The sequence below is a fragment of the Oncorhynchus kisutch genome, unplaced genomic scaffold, assembly GCF_002021735.2.
Source record: "Oncorhynchus kisutch isolate 150728-3 unplaced genomic scaffold, Okis_V2 scaffold4085, whole genome shotgun sequence".
Taxonomy (NCBI): domain Eukaryota; kingdom Metazoa; phylum Chordata; class Actinopteri; order Salmoniformes; family Salmonidae; genus Oncorhynchus; species Oncorhynchus kisutch.
Genome location: NW_022266030.1, coordinates 27,486 through 47,893, shown reverse-complemented (window position 1 = coordinate 47,893; position 20,408 = coordinate 27,486). Strand labels below are relative to the sequence as shown.

Here is a 20,408-nt window from a genome sequence, read left to right as displayed (position 1 = left end):
ACACACAGGAGAGAAGTCTTACGTCTGTTCTGACTGTGGGGTGAGTTTCTCTCTCCAGAGCAACTTAAGAACACACCAACGTTTTCACACAGGAGAGAAGTCTTACTCCTGCTCTGTGGAAGGGTGGGAGTGTAACTCAAACGTCTAGCCAAAGGTTGCGTGTTTGAATCTCACCAGGAGGACTTTAGCATCAGATGGAAGCTGGTGCCACCATTGCCCCCCAGCACAAGGTGCACCTGTGTAATGATAATGCTGTTTTATCAGCATCTTGATATGCCACACCTGTCAGGTGGATGGATTATCTTGACAAAGGCTGAAATGCTCACTAACAGGGATATAAACAAAGTTGTGCACAACATTTGATTGACATTAGCTTTTTGTGCATATGGAACATTTCTGGATTTTTTTATTTCCGCTCATGAAACCAACACTTCACATGTTTCGTTTATATTTTAGTTCAGTTTATATTGGTAGGCCAATGTAATGTTACATACTAAATGGAGTGGCATGGATGTATTTGTAACATATAATACATTTAGCTCTGAGACCAGGTTGTCCCTCTGCAGTATTCTGTGGGAAGGAGCTAGTATACACTTTTTTTAAATTGATTTTTTATTGAACTAGGCAAGTCAATTAAGAACAAATTCTTATTTACAATGATGGCCTAGGAATAGTGGATTAACTGCCTTGGTCAGAGGCAGAACAACAGATTTTTACCTTATCACCTCAGGGATTCGATCTAGCAACCTTTTGGTTACGGGCCCAACGCTCTAACCACTAGGATACCTTCCATTGCGATGTTTTTTATTTGATCTATTATTGTATTTTGTTTTGATGTCGTTGTTTCCGCAATGGACATGTATTTATTTTTACAGTTTACTAACCGTACAGTAGATAGCGGCAGACACGTTATATTTGTGTAAATGTCAGTATACCAGAGAAGAAGATTACGCTGTACACTGTCGTAGTTGGGAACAGGAAGTTCCGGGTAGAAAACGACAGAACTGTGCTGTTATGTCTATAGTGGTTGTGTCCGTTTCAAATGTATTATTACAGGTATGTAATAGCACGTTTAAACTTTCTAATCTCGAAATAATATATTAGGTAACAAATCCGTCAAGGTATTATCACGTTTTGTAAAGGTTTTAATTGTATGTGTTGTTTTGGGGTCAACACGAGTGAGTGAAGAACGTGATTAAAAACGATTTTACAAGTCACATAGCTAGACATTGGGTTTATCTGAGTGTATGTACACAATTTCCTCAAAGTCATTTCATAAAGATTCCACTTATTCGAGTTCGTTTTTACATGTTCTTGGTTTTGTGTAAAATGTTCTTTATGAGCTGGTAAATAGCCTCGTCCGAACCATCCTAATCTCACGAGTTTACATACACTCTTTCTTTCATGTAAACTCGCGAGATCGGGATGGTTCGGAAGAGGCTCGTCAAATGGCAGCTTCAAAGGTTTTGGTTGTCTTTCTAGGAGTTTGCTCGTGGTAAAATGGCGACATGAGGCTGTGTGATGAAGTGTCAAAATAGAGGGAAGCTAACTGAAGTTATCCTTCAGCATTTGGAGAGAGAGGCCAACTGCATGGAATGGCGTCGATTAATGCGGATGAATGGGAGCACGTATCAAACCCATTCCATGGAGGACCAAGTGTCTGCGTGTTTTAGCTCCACCCTTCTTCTTGACTAATTAATTAAGGTCACTAATTAGTGAGAAACTCCCCTCATCTGATTGTCTAGGTTTTAATTTAAATGAAAAAACGAAAACCTGGAAGGCTCGGCCCTCAATGGAATGAGTTTGATACTCCTGAAACAATGGAAATGGAGAGTTTGAGAAGCAACAGCTGTGCTGGAATGCGATCAATGTGGGGGACAGTTCTGATGATATGGAGCGGGAGGATGAGGGCCTAGTATGTGAATGGTCTGTAGTGCAAAGACATAAGAAGAACAGATACTGGTGATACTGGAAGCAATAGTGCGTGTAGTATAGTAACTCTAGAGGCCCACGGTAGGGAGCTAGAGTAATAATGTGTCACAGTGGAAAGTTGGGATGGTGTTTGAGGAGACCACAGGGTCTTGTTTACACCCGGATTAACCAAGGCTATTAAAAGAGAGGTGAAGTTAACCTGGGCCTCATCTGTGTAAATTAGAACTTGTTCTCAACTAGCCAACCTGGTTAAATAAAGGTGAAGTAAAAAATTGACAATGGTAGATTGTTAATATCTTGTGCTAGTCAGGTTCAGCCAGGGAAGATTCTTCAAATGGAAAATCATAATGGGATGAAGCTCAGAAGCCATGACCCTGGAGCTGATGCTAAATTGAAGGTAGTAATAATCTCTGAGGTCCCAATATCTATGTCCATTGATGATATTGTTAAAGAACATGTGAAGGGAGACAGTGGTTGAAGCCTAAAGGTTGATCAGTAGGAAAGAGGGTTAAAGAAGTGAAAGCTTATCATTGCTGTTGAGGTGTTAGGTTTTGTCTGGAAAAGTACAGAAAAGGATTCCTTAGCTTCAATGTCAGAGAATTTGACCCAGCCTCATCAATCAACCAATCAAATGTATTTATAAAGCCCTTCTTACATCAGCTGATGTCACAAAGTGCTGTACAGAAACCCAGCATAAAACCCCATACAGCAAGCAATGCAGGTGTAGAAGCACAGTGGCTAGGAAAAACTCCCTAGAAAGGACAGAACCTAGGAAGAAACCTTGAGAGGAACCAGGCTATGAGGGGTGGCCAGTCCTCTTCTGGCTGTGCTGGGTGGAGATAACAGAACATGGCCAAGATGTTCAAATGTTTATAGATGACCAGCAGGGTCAAATAATAATCACAGTGGTTGTTGAGGGTGCAACAGGTCAGCCCCTCAGGAGTAAATGTCAGTTGGCTTTTCATAGTCGATCATTGAGAGTATCTCTACCGCTCCTGCTGTCTCTAGAGAGTTGAAAACAGCAGATCTGGGACAGGTAGCACGTCCGGTGAACAGGTCAGGGTTCCATAGCAGAACAGTTGAAACTGGAGCAGCAACAGTGAATCATCACAGTGTTTTTAAATGCCAAAGAATGGGACATGTAGCTGTTGAGTGAAAAGATGTGCCAAGTGTGGTGGTGAACATGATTACAGTGAATGTTGGAGCAAGTGTTGCAATTGTGCGGAGGACACACAGAGCAGCATTTGGTGGATTCCAGGTGCAGAGAGATGTTCAGAGATATAGAATCTGTCTTGATGTATCATATGCAGAGGCTGTAAGACAGACTGGTGGAACTACAGTGCAGACTGATGGAGCTTCCATGGCTGGTCCCGTAGTAAGAGGACCTACTGTCAGACTGATGGAGCTTCCATGGCTGGTCCCGTAGTAAGAGGACCTACTGTCAGACTGATGGAGCTTCCATGGCTGGTCCTGTAGTAAGAGGACCTACTGTCAGAACTCTAATCCTAACATGGTTTCGAGGTCTGTTCAGAAATCTTGTGCCCATAAATGCACTGTGACAAAGGATACTTTAATAAAATGTACTTCATAGCTTTCATTGGTGAGGTTATCAACAACTTGGATTGTGTAAAGCATAAATACCAGGTTTAAAGTATCTTGTAAACTGCAGCAGAGTTGTTGGGGGTAACAGATGTTACTGTCGCATGGTTTTTGATAAGATGGGTAACCTGGGGGTGGATTGTCTCAACATGATATAGACCCCAATGTTTGCTAACATAGAAAGGGATCTATTGATATAGTTTATTGGGGGGTGTGGGAGGGTTTTTGGGGTAGGGGAGGGTGTGGTAGAAGTTAATAGGGATTTCTTGGTTTATTTTCATAGTACAGAATTAGACAGACATGCACCTTAAAGGTTTGTTTGTGGACCTCCATGATACCATAGGAGGTCTGCATCAACGGACTTCAGTGCAGGTAGTGCCTCATCAGAGAGAGAACATTTCAGTTGCTCTACAGTTTTGAAGCCGAGTGTATTGATTATCAGTTTTTTACATGTGTACTAATAGTCAGACACTGATCATTCTTACTATGGTGTGAACGGGAAATAACATTGTTTTTTGTGATTGAAATAATACAGGGAAGACAAGGTTATTCATAAAAATTGTACATAGTACCTCCTAAATCATACTGCAATCTTGTACTACATGTTTTTTGAGTCATTTATGCACTTATGTTGTGCAATTTAACATGTGTACGTTGTCTAATGTGAATGAATGTTTTGTCAAGGATTAGCTACCTGATCTACTGAAATGAGATAATTGAACAAGAAAAAAGGGAAAAAAAGCTAAATATATTATTACAGAATAAAGAAAGTTCCAGAACTGTCAAGAAAATTACTTTTGTCTCCGTTTGTCTTTATTACTACAGACCGACTCAGATTAAGTCTGAGTCCGTTAACATAAACAGCGAGGTCAAACCTACAGTCACTGGGTCCTGATTGTGACAGTGGACCCCAGTTTGCACTGCAGGATCCAGAGATGGCATCAGTGAAGCTGGAAGACTGCAGTCAAACACTGGAGCTGAATGTCATCATTAAAGATGAAGAAGAGGAGGAGGAGATTGGTACATCTGTTAGTCATGGTAAGAGCAGGTTCTATCTACATTGCATTCAGAAATGTTCAGACCCCTTGACTTTTTCCACAATTTGATATGTTAGTCTTATTCTGAAATTGATTAAATTGTAGTTTTCATCAATCTACACAATGCCCCATAATTCTAAAGCAAAAACAGGTTTTTAGAAATATTTGCAAATATAATGTTGAAGCCCCTTTGGCAGAGATTACAGCCTCTTCTTGGGTATGACCTACAAGCTTGGCACACCTGTATTTGGGGAGTTGCTCCCATTCTTTGTCAGGTTGGATGGGGAGTGTCACTGCACAGCTATTTTAAGGTCTCTCCAGAGATGTTAGATTGGGTTCAAGTCCGGCCTCTGGCTGGGCCACTCAAGGACATTCAGATACTTGTCCCGAAGCCACTCCTGCATTGTCTTGGCTGCGTGCTTAGGGTCGTTGTCCTGTTGGAAGGTGGAACTTCACCCAGTCGAGGTCCCGAGTGCTCTGGAACCGGTTTTATATCAAGGATCTCAATGTTCTTTTCTCCGATCATCTTGCCCTCAATCCTGACTCGTCTCCCAGTCCCACCACCATGCTTTACCGTAGGGATAGTATTGGCCAGGTGATGAGCGGTGCCTGGTTTCCTCCAGATGTGATGCTTGGCATTCAGGTCAAAGAGTTTAAACTTGGTTTAATCAGACCAGAGAATCTTCTTTCTCATGGTCTTCATCTTTTAGGTGCCTTTTGGCAAACTCCAAGCGGGCTGTCATGTGTCTTTTACTGAGGAGTGGCTTCCGTCTGGCCACTCTACCATAAAGCCCTGATTGATGGAGTGCTGCAGAGATTGTTGTCCTTTTTGAAGGTTCTTCCACCTCCCCAGAGGAACTGGAGCTCTGTCAGAGTGATCATCAGCTTCTTCGTCACCTACCTGACCAAGGCCCTTCTCTCCCAATTGCTCAGTTTGGCTGGGTGGCCAGCTCTAGGAAGAGTCTTGGTGTTTCAAAACTAATTATATTTAAGAGTGATGGAAGCTACTGTGTTCTTGGGGACCTTCAATGTTGCAGAAATGTTTTGGCACCCATCCCCAGATCTGTGGCTTGACACAATCCTGTCTCGGGGCTCTACGGAAAATTCCTTGAACCTCATGGCTTGGTTTTTGCTCTAACATGCACTGTCAACTGTTGAACCTTTTATATAGACTGGTGTGAGCCTTTCCAAATCATGTCCAATCAATTTAATTTACCATAAGTGGACTCCAATTAAGTTGTAGAAACAGCTCAAGGATGATCAATGGAAACAGAATGCACCTGAGCCCAATTTTGAGTCTCATAGCAAAGGGTCTGAATACTTAAATAAATAAGGTATTTCTGTTTTTTATATTTAATACATTTGCAAACATTTTCTAAACCTGTTTTCGCTTTGACATTATGGGGTATTCTGTGTGAGTCTTTTTTTTAGTATTTAATCTATTTAAAAATAAGGCTGTAACGTGTGGAAAAAGTAAAGGGGTCTGAATACTTTCCGAATGCACTTTAAGTTGGGACTTGCGCTACTAACGCACATGACGGCACAAACACGTTTCGTGAAAGTAATGATGTTTTTGTTTGCTTATTATGGACAAGAGAACATTTCTATTTGTCAAACGGCAGTCGAGCATCGATCACCATGTCACCAGATTAAGACCCTCGATATTTATTGGAACGGAGTATCAAGATAACCTTGCACTTTCACCAAGCTGTGAAGTGAATCATGTTATTTAATCTGTAATAAACTGCGTGGTTTTCGGAGCGGTAGTGGGAGGACCACACACCGTATCATCGCGTGACTCCCAAGTTTGCTTCCATATGATGGTTATTATAGCAATATTTGCACATAAAGCCGTTTACATCGCCATTTCTCTCATAATACATGTAATCGCCTACCTAACTATACTTCTAGAAAGTATAGTACCGGTCAACTTGGAATCATTATTTTGTCATAGTCTGGTATGATCTATCATCATTATGTCTAACATAGGTTGTAATATACTTTTCAGTGATTTGACGCACCGCTCGCTACTGCTACTCATGTGAAGCTGGGATACGTAAAATACACAGTGAGAGTTTAGTGAATAAGCCGGTGCTGTGAAGAACTTGGTAAAAGCATGGTCATGTATGGCGAAGTGTGTGCCGATTGAATCAATATGTAATTGAAGAATCTGATGATGTACGGTGTAGCAATTGAGGTAGAATTCCCAGAGTGCCCTGCTAGGGTGAAGGACTTTGAAGTAGCAAGGATCTGGGCTGTACAGCAGGTCTCCTACAGGACAGGAAGTAGTTGAAGGAGCGACGGGAGCTGTGGAAGCTATGGCAGTGGATGCCCCGCAGCCTGTAGAGATTCAGAATGTTGTTCACCAGTTGAGGGATACTGATACACTGATTTGTAACGAATGTGGATTTTGTGGCATTTATTGCGCAGGTGATTAATTGTACTGCCCAAACGAACAATAAGTTTAAGAAATGTCTTGTTTGTTGTTGTTGTAATTGTATGTGCGGCTGAAAGGTTTTTGAGATTAACAGCCGAAGCATTGCAGGGAATCCTGACTGAAGACGTTCCCCACTCCCAGACCTTGAGACTGTAGGAATGTGATTTGGATTGGACTGTGACAGAAGGAGTGGGATAGTTTTTTAAAAATTGATCTATTTTCGTAGTTTGTCTGTTTTCCCTGCTTTTCTGGAATGGAATGGTCAAACCGAGTGAGTGAAGAATGTGCTAGAAGTTAGCTAGATACTTTGGGGTTGTCTGAGTAAATGTACGAGATCTCGTCAAGATCACGTCGTTTGACGTGTTATTGGTTTTGTATACACGTCATTGCGTCAACGGACTTCAGTGCAAGCAGTGCGGGTGCATGAGCGAGGGAGACAATTTCACAGTGTCAGTGTAGAATATGTGAGTGTCCATATAGCCAGTGCAAACAGATAAGTAATTAACGGGGTCAATACAAGTAGTCTGGGTGGCCATTTGATTAACTGTTCAGCAGTCTGATGTCTTGGGAGTTGAAGCTGTTCAGGAGCCTTTTGGTCCCAGACTTGACTTGGTGCTGAATGTATCAGTTGTCTACATGTGTACTAATATTCATACACATTCAGTTGTATTTATCTTTATCTATAAATGTTGCTGTGGTGTGAACGGGAAATACAATTGGTTTCTGATTGAAATAATACAGTGAAGACAAGGTTATTCAGGAAAATAGTACATAGTGCTGCCTGAAACATACTGCAACCTTGTACTAAATGGTTTTTGAGTAATTTATGTCAATTCAGGAAATCTATAGGTTAAGTGCACTAACGTTGTGTAAGTTAAAGTGTGTAATTTGTCTAATGTGAAATTATGTAATGTTTTGTCAATGCTTAGCTACCTGATCTATTGAAATTAGATCATTAATATTATAGATTTTTAGAGAATAAAGAAAGTGCCGGAACTGTCAAGACTAACTTTTTTATGTCCGGTTCTCCTTATTACTACAGACCGACTCAGATTAAGTCTGAGGCCGGTAACATCAACAGTGAGGACAAACCCAGCCTGCCTCTCTCCTTCCACACTGAGTCCAAACCTACAGTCACAGGGTCCTGATTGTGACAGTGGAGCCCAGTTTGCACTGCAGGATCCAGAGATGGCATCAGTGAAGCTGGAAGACTGCAGTCAAACACTGGAGCTGAATGTCAACATTAAAGAGGAGGAGAAGTTTAGGACAACTGTTAGTCATGGTAAGAGCTGGTTCTATCCATAAGTTATGACCCAGTCTATTGCTAGGTTGAATTCTGTAATTCTGACATCACACATCCCTGAATAACTCAAGACTTCACAGCGAAGCAACGTTTTTAAAAACTTGTAATGCCTGCCTATGCCCACACATTGTCTCAAGAACATTGACAATGTTTAATACCCTCAATCACTAAGTTAGGCATACCTCATTTCAAAATAGGCCATGGCATCATCACTGTCAACATTGAATTATAATTCTTCACGTTTTACCAGTGAAATGACCAAGCTGCGTCTGCATGCCAATCGTTTGATCTCAATCAATTTCATGAAAATATGCATTTAAATCTTCTTGAATTACTGTTTGGTGAGCAAATTAGAGCAGATGGTGTTAAATTCTATAGACTTCCTGTATTTGTTTTAATCAAAGCACATTCTGCCTCATGGCGCGGGCTGTTGAGTTTGGGACGATTCAGCAAACCATCCTAAAATCTCCTAAGAAATTAGGTGTTTTTGTAACAATAATGTTATGCTATACTATTTGGCTATGTGGACTACTAATTAAATTAAGGTTCATAATAATAATTGTTAGGCTCTCCATGAGCATTAGCTGCTACTTCACTCAATCCCGTTTTTAAAAAGTCTCCCTGTGTGACATTTCTTGAGACCAACCAGAAATGTTTCCTTAGCCAAATATTCCCAGATTTTCATAAAAACAGCCAAACATGTTCTCTCGTTTCTGCGTCACCAAATGTTGCGCAGGGCAAAAGAGTAGACTAGGAAAGCATCAATCACTAGTTCGGTGCAGCAGACTGCAGCGGTGTAGTGCCTCGAGCGAAGAGCCGCCACAATGGTGTTTGTTTAGTAAAGTTAGATCAATGTCTTGGACGATCACCTAATGATTAACTAGGCAAGTCATTTAAGAACAATTCTTATTTACAATGACGGCCTTCTGGGTAACAGTGGGTTAACTGCCTTGTTCAGGGGCAGAACGACAGATTTTTACCTTGTCAGCTCAGGGATTCGATCCAGCAACCTTTCGGTTACTGGCCCAACGCTCTAACCACTAGGCTACCTGCTGCCACTTATATGAACTGTAACTCAGAAAAATCGTTGAATTTGTTGCATGTTGTGTTTATATTTATGTACAATAAACATACAAGAAGCTGGAGAAGAGCTACAAAATGAAGTAAATATCCCTATTAGACTGAAAGATGATGGAATTTCATCAAACTTATGAGCTCCCGAGTGGTGCAAGGCGGTCTAAGGCACTGCATCTCAGTGCTAGAGGCATCACAACAGACACCCTGGTTAGATTCCAGGCTATATCACAACTGGCCGTAATTGGGAGTCCCATAGGGCGGCGCACAATTGGCCAAGTGTCGTCCGGGTTTGGCCGGTGTAGGCCGTCATTGTAAATGATAATTGGTTCTTAAATGACTTGCCTAGTTAAATAAAGGTAATGTAATAAAAATATTATAATAAAAAAATAAAAAAAATATATATATATATATATATATATGGACATCAGTCAATTGAAATGAATTAGGCCCTAACCTGTAGATTTCACATGACTGTGCAGGGGTGCAGCCATGGGTGGGCCTTGGAAGGCATAGGCCCACCCAATTGGCAGCCAGACCCACCTCAGGTCCTGGTACGTGGTCTACATTTGTGAAGCCGGTTGCAGATACTGCCAAATACTCTAATAGGATGTTAGAGGCAGCTTATGGTAGAGAAATGAACATTCAATTATCTGGCAACAGCTCTGGTCGACATTCCTGCAGTCAGCATGCCAATTGCACGCTCCCTCAAAACTTGAGACAACTATGGTGTGTGACAAAACTGTACATTTTAAAGTGTCCTTTTATTGTCCCCAGCACAAGGTGCAACTGTGTAATGATGCCATTTAATCAGCTTCTTGATATGCCACACCTGTCAGGTCGATGGATTATCTTGGTAAAGTGGAAATGCTCACTAACAGGGATATAAACATATTTGTGCACACAATTTGAGAGAAATAAGCTTTTCTTGTATTGGAAAATGTGAGATTTTTTTTATTTCAGCTCAACAGGACCAACACTTTACATGTTGCATTTATATATATTTTTCAGTGTAGTTAGACAATACTGTCCTCTCCACGTTCAGCTGAATTTAGCATGAAAAGGATTTGATAAATAGGATCTAGGCCTACGTCTCGTTTTGCGCTGCACAGAATATCAGATCTCAACAACGATTGGAGAAGTGTTGAACATAACCAGTAGACTACTCACATCCTGATGATTTCTATCGGATGCATATATATTTACTATTTTTACATTTATCTAGTTGTAGAAACATCTCAAGGATGATCAATTGAAACAGGATGCACCTGAGCTCAATTTAAAAGTTTGTGGTCACTTAACCTCTCTGGTACAAGTGAGACGGTAGCGTCCCACCTCGACAACAGCCAGTGAAATTGCAGGGCGCCAAATTCAAAACAGAAATCCTATAATTAAAATTCCTCAAACATAGAACAATTATACACCATTTTAAAGAAACTTATTGTATATCCAGCCACAGTATCTGATTTCAAATAGGCTTTACGGCGAAAGCACACCAAATGATTATTTTTGGTCAGCACCTAGTCACAGAAAACAAGACAGCCATTTTCCAGCCAAGGAGAGAGCTCACAAAAGTCAGAAATGGCATTAAAATGAATCACTAACCTTTGATCTTCATCAGATGGCACTCATAGGACTTCATGTTACACAATACATGTATGGTTTGTTCGATAAAATTCATATTTATATCCAAAAATCTGTTTACATTGGCGCGTTTTGTTCAGAAATGCATTGTCTCAAACAAACATCCGGTGAAAGTGCAAAGAGCCACATCAAATTACAGAAATTTACATTTTGCGATTATGTTAGGTCAGCACCTAGCCACAGAAACCTATACAGCCATTTTCCAGCCAAGTAGAGGGCTCACAAAAGTCAGAAATAGCATTAACTGCCTTGTTCAGAGGCAGAACTACAGATTTTTCCCTTGTCTGCTGGGGGATTTGATCTTGCAACCTTTCGGTTGCTCTAACCACTAGGCTACCTGTCACTCGGTATAGCCAGAAGAGGACTGGTCACCACTCTGAGCCTGGTTCCTCACTAGGTTTCTTCCTAGGTTCCTGCTTTCTAGGGATTACTTTTGTGGTCACTGTGCTTCTACATCTGCATTGCTTACTCTTTGGGGATTTTAGGCTGGGTTTCTGTTAAGCACTTTGTGAAAACTACTGATGTAAAAAGATCTAAATAAAATACTTTTGACATATATATCACACCAACTGACTGGTTCTTCTGATGTTCACACAGGAGACCATGTTGAGATATTCTCTACATCCAGAGAGCAACAGCAGGAAGATCACAGAGCTAAGAGGTCTCATCACTGCCCACATTGTAAAGAGATTTTCCCATTTCTATCAAAGCTAAAAATACACCTAAAAATACACACAGGAGAGAAGCCTTACTCCTGCTCTGACTGTGGAAAATGCTTCAAAACATCAACGGTGCTAAAACTTCATCAGAGAACACACACAGGAGAGAAGCCTTATTACTGCTCTGACTGTGGAAAACGTTTTAAAACATCAACTCAGCTAAAAGTTCATCAGAGAACACACACAGGAGAGAGGCCTTTCTTCTGCCCTGACTGTGGAACTAGTTTCTCTCAACTTTCCCACTTAAAAACACATGAACGTATACATACAGGGGAGAAGCCTTATTACTGCCCTGACTGTGGAAAACGTTTTAAAACATCAAATGAGCTAAAAGTTCATCAAAGAACACACACAGGAGAGAAGCCTTACGTCTGCTCTGACTGTGGAAAATGCTTCACAACATCAACTGATCTAAAAGTTCACCAGAGAACACACACAGGAGAGAAGCCTTATTCCTGCTCTGACTGTGGAAAGAGTTTTTCTCACCAGTGCAACTTAAAAACTCACCAACGTATACATTAAGGAGAAAAGCCACATCAGTTCTCTCAGACCAGCCACCAGTCACTCCATCACTTAATTCTCATCTCATAAAGGAAGTGGTAACATTGAATGAAGCTTAGAACACTATTGTAATCTTATTGTTTCTCACTGTGAGAGAACTGTCCAGTGGAAAGGAAGAGTTCTAGAATGTTAGCCTCTTTACTTTACTGATTAGTGTGCTCCTTTAGTTTTGGTGTGCTTTGTTAGATTCTACTGTAAACATATTGAGATGACCTTGGATTTGCCCGTAGTGTTGAATACCCTCTGTGAGGCTTCTCATTTTAAAAACAGGCTGTGTTTGAATACTCATACTAACCACACTATTTGTGACGTGGAGTATATAGTATGCTTATTGGTCATAGTATGGATATAGTTAGCATCCAATTCGCCAAAATACGAAGTATACACACAAAGGACACTTTATGTACTTTTAGGGCCCATAATGCAATTCCTCAACAAAAAAAAGGGGGTGTCGCTTCACGTGTTCAGATTTGAAGAAAATGGGGGGAAAATATGCAGCCAAAGTCCGTTGAGAGCGAATACAAATTAATTTCTTTAACTAATTATGACAAATGTTAAGAAAATGTTGAGCAATGTAATTAAGTAATGACTTTTCTAATAAGTTACGTTACACTTTATGTTGGCTGACAATTTGTTAGCTACGCTATCCTTAGGAACTGCATAGCATTACAGCAGTATGTACTGGTATGTTAGCTACGCTATCCTTAGGAACTGCATAGCATTACAGCAGTATGTACTGGTATGTTAGCTACGTTATCCTTACGAACTGCATAGCATTACAGCAGTATGTACTGGTATGTTAGCTACGCTATCCTTAGGAACTGCATAGCATTACAGCAGTATGTACTGGTATGTTAGCTACGCTATCCTTAGGAACTGCATAGCATTACAGCAGTATGTACTGGTATGTTAGCTACGCTATCCTTAGGAACTGCATAGCATTACAGCAGTATGTACTGGTATGTTAGCTACGCTATCCTTAGGAACTGCATAGCATTACAGCAGTATGTACTGGTATGTTAGCTAACGTGAGTTGGATACTAATATTGTTACATGGAACTTGCCAGGCAGTATATTAACTAACTAACTAACCAACATTTATTGACTTGATTATTCACATCATTCTATACTGTAGTCATTGTGTGTTTCAATGGACATTGTTAATTCTGGCTATCTACTCCGATTTCAGAACACTCTTGCGCAGAATGACTGATGAATTTACAAACGCTCAACACCCGTCGAATATAGCTGGTGTCAATAAACATCGGCAAAAGAAAGCCTAATAAGTTATTGCTAGCAGTCACCAACTCTCTGGATTACATGAAAACAGTCTAACCAGTTCTGCTATGGCAAGTAAAATGGTCAGTGAGGTGTTCTCTCATTTGTGTTTGGAAGTAGCTAGCAAACATTAGCCAGTTAGCTTGGGTGCTTGACTGCCGTTGAATGCTCGGATCTACTCTACTCCTCAGCTAGACCGTCCAGTGTGGCTCTGAACGCTCCGAGAGCGAAACGCTCTGAATTTATGAACGCCCAGAGCGCACTCTGGCACTCCAGATTGAATTTACAAACACACCCCAAATCTTCAAATGTTTAGCTAGTTATTTGTTATGCTAGCAAGAGGTTGCATAGCAACAGCATCCGGAAGACAGGCAAAGCTCTCGTACGCTCGACTGAAACTATACCGTTCGTTCACAGTATACTAAAATGAACTTATAGTATGTAGTATATACTCATTTAGTATACAGTATGTTAGTATGGGTATTCGAACACAGCTATAGTCTGCCAGTTGACTGGGTGTTACTGCTTCCCTCTCAGCCTGGTCTGATTCTGTCTGTTGGGAGAGTTTCTCTACAGTTTTACTGTTTTTACTTGTTTTTATTCAGGTGCCAGTGTCTCAGTTGCTATGGTGCCCTGAGGACAAACATTCCATCAATACAACCAAAACAAAAATATATCTTTTTTTTTTTTTAGCTACAAGACAGCTATAAATACATAACATCAGGTTATTACAATAAGTTATAATAATCATTTGAAACAATTGCACACTTCAGTGAACTCATTTAACAACAGTTGTGAACTGCTCTATCGGCACCAGGGAATCCAGCTGGAATTTGTTTTGTAAGGTATTCTATAACTGTGATGCGTTAACTAAAGGTGGATTTACCAAACTTTGAAGACGAGCGGGGACCAACCCTGCGAACGGGTCTGGCATCTCATCTTTAATATTTCAAGAGGGAAGTGAGGTATGTTGGAAGCTTGTGGAGATGGAAGCTTTGTAAACGAGAAGGGAGTAATGAAGGGATCTATGGGACTTCCATGAGGAAGTGACCTCTTGACCTTCTGATACAGGATGCAATGATGAGTATTAAAACTGTCACCTGTAATAAAGCAAAGGGTGCTATGGTAGACGGCATCCAGTGGTTTAAGAGTAGTGGCTGCTGCATTCTGGTAAATGGTGTCACCATATTGAATAACTGTCAGGATTGCATGAAAACACAAATGTATGCATTTTAACTAATTAGCAACTTTGCAACTACTTACTACTTCTTAGCATGCAACTACTTAGCATGTTAGCTAACTCTTCCCCTAATCTGGCTAACTTTAGCAACAACAAATTGGAATTCGTAATATAGTACAAATTAGTAACATATGTTACGCATTGCTATTCATACAATATGGACGGCAGGGTAGCCTAGTGGTTAGAGTGTTGGACTAGTAACCGGAAGGTTGCAAGTTCAAACCCCCGAGCTGACAAGGTACAAATCTGTCGTTCTGCCCCTGAACAGGCAGTTAACCCACTGTTCCTAGGCCGTCATTGAAAATAAGAATTTGTTCTTAACTGACTTGCCTGGTTAAATAAAGGTAAAAAAATATATATATATGAATTGTCATTTAACATACCATATGTCCTATAATTTTATATTATACGACCATTATTACATTGGTAGGCCAACATAACATATCATACTAAACGGAGTAACACAAAGTTTTGTAACATATAATAGGTTTTGCTCTGAGACCAGGTTGTCCCTCTCAGTTCTCTATGGGAATGAGTTAGTAGACAACATGTATCAGATAGAGATGGTGTGATGATCACTTTTCACCATTAGTTTGGGGGGATTATTTTACAACTTTATTTAATGATACACAGGTTATGAAATGAATACATGTGTTTATTAATTGTCTTTAAAACTAGATGAGTTATTTTAGTTACTGATCATGAATGTGTTTGGATAACTGCATTGAAGCAAACTTTATTGATCTGCCAATGAAAAATAAAGTTACCTGAATATGTACTGGTCAACCTCTTCTTCTCTTTAGTATTCAGTTCTTCATATGAGATCTGACAGTATGAATGGTTCTTATGGTTGTATTCAGTTCTTCATATTAGATCTGACAGTATCAATGGTTCTTATGGTTGTATTCAGTTCTTCATATGAGATCTGACAGTATGAATGGTTCTTATGGTTGTATTCAGTTCTTCATATTAGATCTGACAGTATGAATGGTTCTTATGGTTGTATTCGGATCTTCCATATTAGATCTGACAGTATGAGCAAGGCAGTTAACCCCCTAACAACTGCTCCCCCGGGTGCCGATGACTTCAATTAAGGCAGCCCCCACCCCACCTCATTTTGGTTAAATGCATTTCCCTTTCCCCACACCAGAGTTCTCCAAGACTATTTACATAATGGACATTTCAACAGTTTGACCCTCAATATAGTCTTGGGCATTTACTGAGCTGTAACAATGGACCATGGAAAAGGTCTGTTGAAATGAATACTGTAGTGGTGTGAGGAAGGTAACACAAGGTTCCATTCCCCAATAGTAACTATTGAGAGAAACCGATGAGTGAATAATAGAGCCTGTAATTGTCAATGTAACACCTGACCACATACCTATAATGTAACATGATGAACCTTAGGTTTTCAGATATGTGTTTTTTTTAAACCTCCTAATGGGTGGATTCATTACGCCGATTCTGTTGGAAAACATTGTTGGAAAACGTTTTGCATCAGAAACCGTTTACTCCAAATTGATTTTTTTTTGCAAGGACAAGGAGAGTTTCTATTGGACAAATTCAGGTAGGTTCCTCCCAATTTCGTTCCATTTGCGCTGTTTGCTTTTTAAATGGTAAACGGTTTCCGTTGCAAGACGTAATGAATACACCCCAGTTCTTAGTTGTAGTGCCTTTCACCTCTTTGAGCCCACCCTTCCAGTGGGATAAAGATTATACATTTTTTAAAGTAGGGCTGGGCCGTATACCGTATTTTACGACGTACTGGTATTGTTGCACGGACCCGTTTGGGTTTTTACTTTTCCTATAACGGTATTTTAATGTTTTGATTTGTTAAATGGGATACGTCCGGTGTAACATCCATTTTTTTTCTATTTTACTTCGCTTCTCTTCATGCCGCTTTCCACACAGACCTAGCCCCGCCCCCTGTCACTCGAGGAGGCATTTGTTGTTCCTGGACCATGAGACACTTCTGTTCCGTCTGCAGGTTCAATGCAGCACATGCAACAATGTTGATGACAACGATGCTGTTTTCTCTTTACTTCTTAATATAAACCACTAGCGTTCTAAAATTACATTACTGGTTCGTGTTTTCTTAGCAAGTTGGGCCTAAATATTGTTAGCCGCTAATCGCTAGCTAGCAATCTAATAAATGTACTGAGTCAGAGCAAACGTAATTAGCTATGCAGCCTGATAATACCAGTGATGCTGTAGACCTGAATCAGCATGTTTGGGCAACAGTATCTTAAAAATCAAAAAGGAATATGTGAAGCAAGAATGTTAGCTACATGAAGTAGCTAAGAGAAAGAGTAGGAACCAACGTGTTTTCACAATAACTACTCCCTGGCATTTTAATTTGTCGTGTCAAACACTGTATTCAAAGAGCCCACTATTATATTTTAACTATAGAATAATCACTAACATTACTTTACACCCAGCGTCATAACACTTTGACACAGTCATAACCATGTCATAATGTCAACAGCTGATAGAACGTGTTATAACACAGTCATAACCATGTCATAATGTCAACAGCTGATAGAACGTAACAGCTGATAGAACGTGCTATAACACTGTCATAACCATGTCATAATGTCAACAGCTGATAGAACGTGTTATAACACTGTCATAACCATGTCATAATGTCAACAGCTGATAGAACGTGTTATAACACTGTCATAACCATGTCATAATGTCAACAGCTGATAGAACGTGTTATAACAGTCATAACCATGTCATAATGTCAACAGCTGATAGAACGTGTTATAACACTGTCATAACCATGTCATAATGTCAACAGCTGATAGAACGTGTTATAACACTGTCATAACCATGTCATAATGTCAACAGCTGATAGAACGTGTTATAACACTGTCATAACCATGTCATAATGTCAACAGCTGATAGAACGTGTTATAACACAGTCATAACCATGTCATAATGTCAACAGCTGATAGAACGTGTTATAACACAGTCATAACCATGTCATAATGTCAACAGCTGATAGAACGTGTTATAACACAGTCATAACCATGTCAATAACAGCTAATAGAACTTGCCATAACTGTCATGACCTGTTTAGAGATATTGCATTATTTTATGACTGGTTATGACATCTACATAAGTGTCAAAATCCACAAAACCAGCCACACATGGCAAAACATTCCATTAAACCATAGCCTGTGTCAACAGTATGTTTGTTATCTCTTTTTTATTTTTATTGAACATGTTAAATTATCATTGTAATTGCGCACACATTGTCAGACATGGACCTACCCCAATGCTCTGATGCTGATGACTGGGATGAATGCAGCAGCATATTTCAGGTGAGAGACATGGCCCGATGTAATTATACAAAAAAATAAGAGTTTGACCAGCAAAAATGTACAAACTTTATTGGTAGATCGATTCAGTTCAATGCATTCATCCAAAACACTTTTCTCATCAATGACTAAAATACCAATTTACTAAATACATGAAGTAATTTCTAAGATTGTGTATCGTTAAATAGTTGTTTAGTATTAAAAACGGATCATCACACCATCTCTATCTGATACATGTTGTCTACAAACTCATTCCCACAGAAAACTGCAGAGGGAAGCAGTACCATTCAGTCAACCATCAGACTACATTGTTTTAGTAATGGCCACTGATATGGAAAATCTACAGTTTATCAATATGAGTTGAACTGTTATTTGTCGAACTGATGTCTATATATCAGTTTGAATAAATAACAATTGTGACTGTGTGGACTTTCCACAGCTTTGTGAAGTCCAGACAACTTCTTGCTGATTGGGGCTATTGGGGCAAGTCTGATTGTTCTGTGGGCCGAACCCACCCACAATCTGGACCCTCTATTTCTGAAACTATCTGCCACCATTGTTGCAACCCCTATTACCAGCCTGTTCAACCTCTCTTTCATCTCGTCTGAGATCCCCAAGGATTGGAAAGCTGCCGCAGTCATCCCCCTCTTCAAAGGGGGAGACACCCTGGACCCAAACTGTTACAGACCTATATCCATCCTGCCCTGCCTATCTAAGGTCTTCGAAAGCCAAGTCAACAAACAGGTCACTGACCATCTCGAATCCCACCGTACCTTCTCCGCTGTGCAATCTGGTTTCCGAGCCGGTCATGGGTGCACCTCAGCCACACTCAAGGTACTAAACGATATCATAACCGCCATCGATAAAAGACAGTACTGTGCAGCCGTCTTCATCGACCTTGCCAAGGCTTTCGACTCTGTCAATCACCATATTCTTATCGGCAGACTCAGTAGCCTCGGTTTTTCGGATGACTGCCTTGCCTGGTTCACCAATTACTTTGCAGACAGAGTTCAGTGTGTCAAATCGGAGGGCATGCTGTCCGGTCCTCTGGCAGTCTCTATGGGGGTGCCACAGGGTTCAATTCTCGGGCCGACTCTTTTCTCTGTGTATATCAATGATGTTGCTCTTGCTGCGGGCGATTCCCTGATCCACCTCTACGCAGACGACACCATTCTATATACTTTCGGCCCGTCTTTGGACACTGTGCTATCTAACCTCCAAACAAGCTTCAATGCCATACAACACTCCTTCCGTGGCCTCCAACTGCTCTTAAACGCTAGTAAAACCAAATGCATGCTTTTCAACCGGTCGCTGCCTGCACCTGCATGCCCGACTAGCATCGCCACCCTGGATGGTTCCGACCTAGAATATGTGGACGTCTATAAGTACCTAGGTGTCTGGCTAGACTGCAAACTCTCCTTCCAGACTCATATCAAACATCTCCAATCGAAAATCAAATCAAGAGTCGGCTTTCTATTCCGCAACAAAGCCTCCTTCACTCACGCCGCCAAGCTTACCCTAGTAAAACTGACTATCCTACCGATCCTCGACTTCGGCGATGTCATCTACAAAATGGCTTCCAACACTCTACTCAGCAAACTGGATGCAGTCTATCACAGTGCCATCCGTTTTGTCACTAAAGCACCTTATACCACCCACCACTGCGACTTGTATGCTCTAGTCGGCTGGCCCTCGCTACATATTCGTCGCCAGACCCACTGGCTCCAGGTCATCTACAAGTCTATGCTAGGTAAAGCTCCGCCTTATCTCAGCTCACTGGTCACGATGGCAACACCCATCCGTAGCACGCGCTCCAGCAGGTGTATCTCACTGATCATCCCTAAAGCCAACACCTCATTTGGCCGCCTTTCGTTCCAGTACTCTGCTGCCTGTGACTGGAACGAATTGCAAAAATCGCTGAAGTTGGAGACTTTTATCTCCCTCACCAACTTCAAACATCAGCTATCTGAGCAGCTAACCGATCGCTGCAGCTGTACATAGTCTATTGGTAAATAGCCCACCCTTTTCACCTACCTCATCCCCATACTGTTTTTATTTATTTACTTTTCTGCTCTTCTGCACACCAATATCTCTACCTGTACATGACCATCTGATCATTTATCACTCCAGTGTTAATCTGCAAAATTGTAATTATTTGCCTACCTCCTCATGCCTTTTGCACACATTGTATATAGACCCCCCCTTTGTTTTCTACTGTGTTATTGACTTGTTAATTGTTTACTCCATGTGTAACTCTTTGT

General features: G+C 40.7%; 1 long non-coding RNA gene across 1 annotated transcript; it reads left to right on the top strand.

Moving 5' to 3' along the window:
* The first annotated feature begins 961 nt into the window (after positions 1 to 961).
* Positions 962 to 15,602, top strand: LOC116373896 (uncharacterized). Its single transcript, XR_004209610.1, has 4 exons — positions 962 to 1,056; positions 4,357 to 4,569; positions 8,048 to 8,287; positions 11,624 to 15,602. It is a non-coding gene; the product is annotated as an uncharacterized LOC116373896 (long non-coding RNA).
* The last annotated feature ends 4,806 nt before the right edge of the window (positions 15,603 to 20,408 follow it).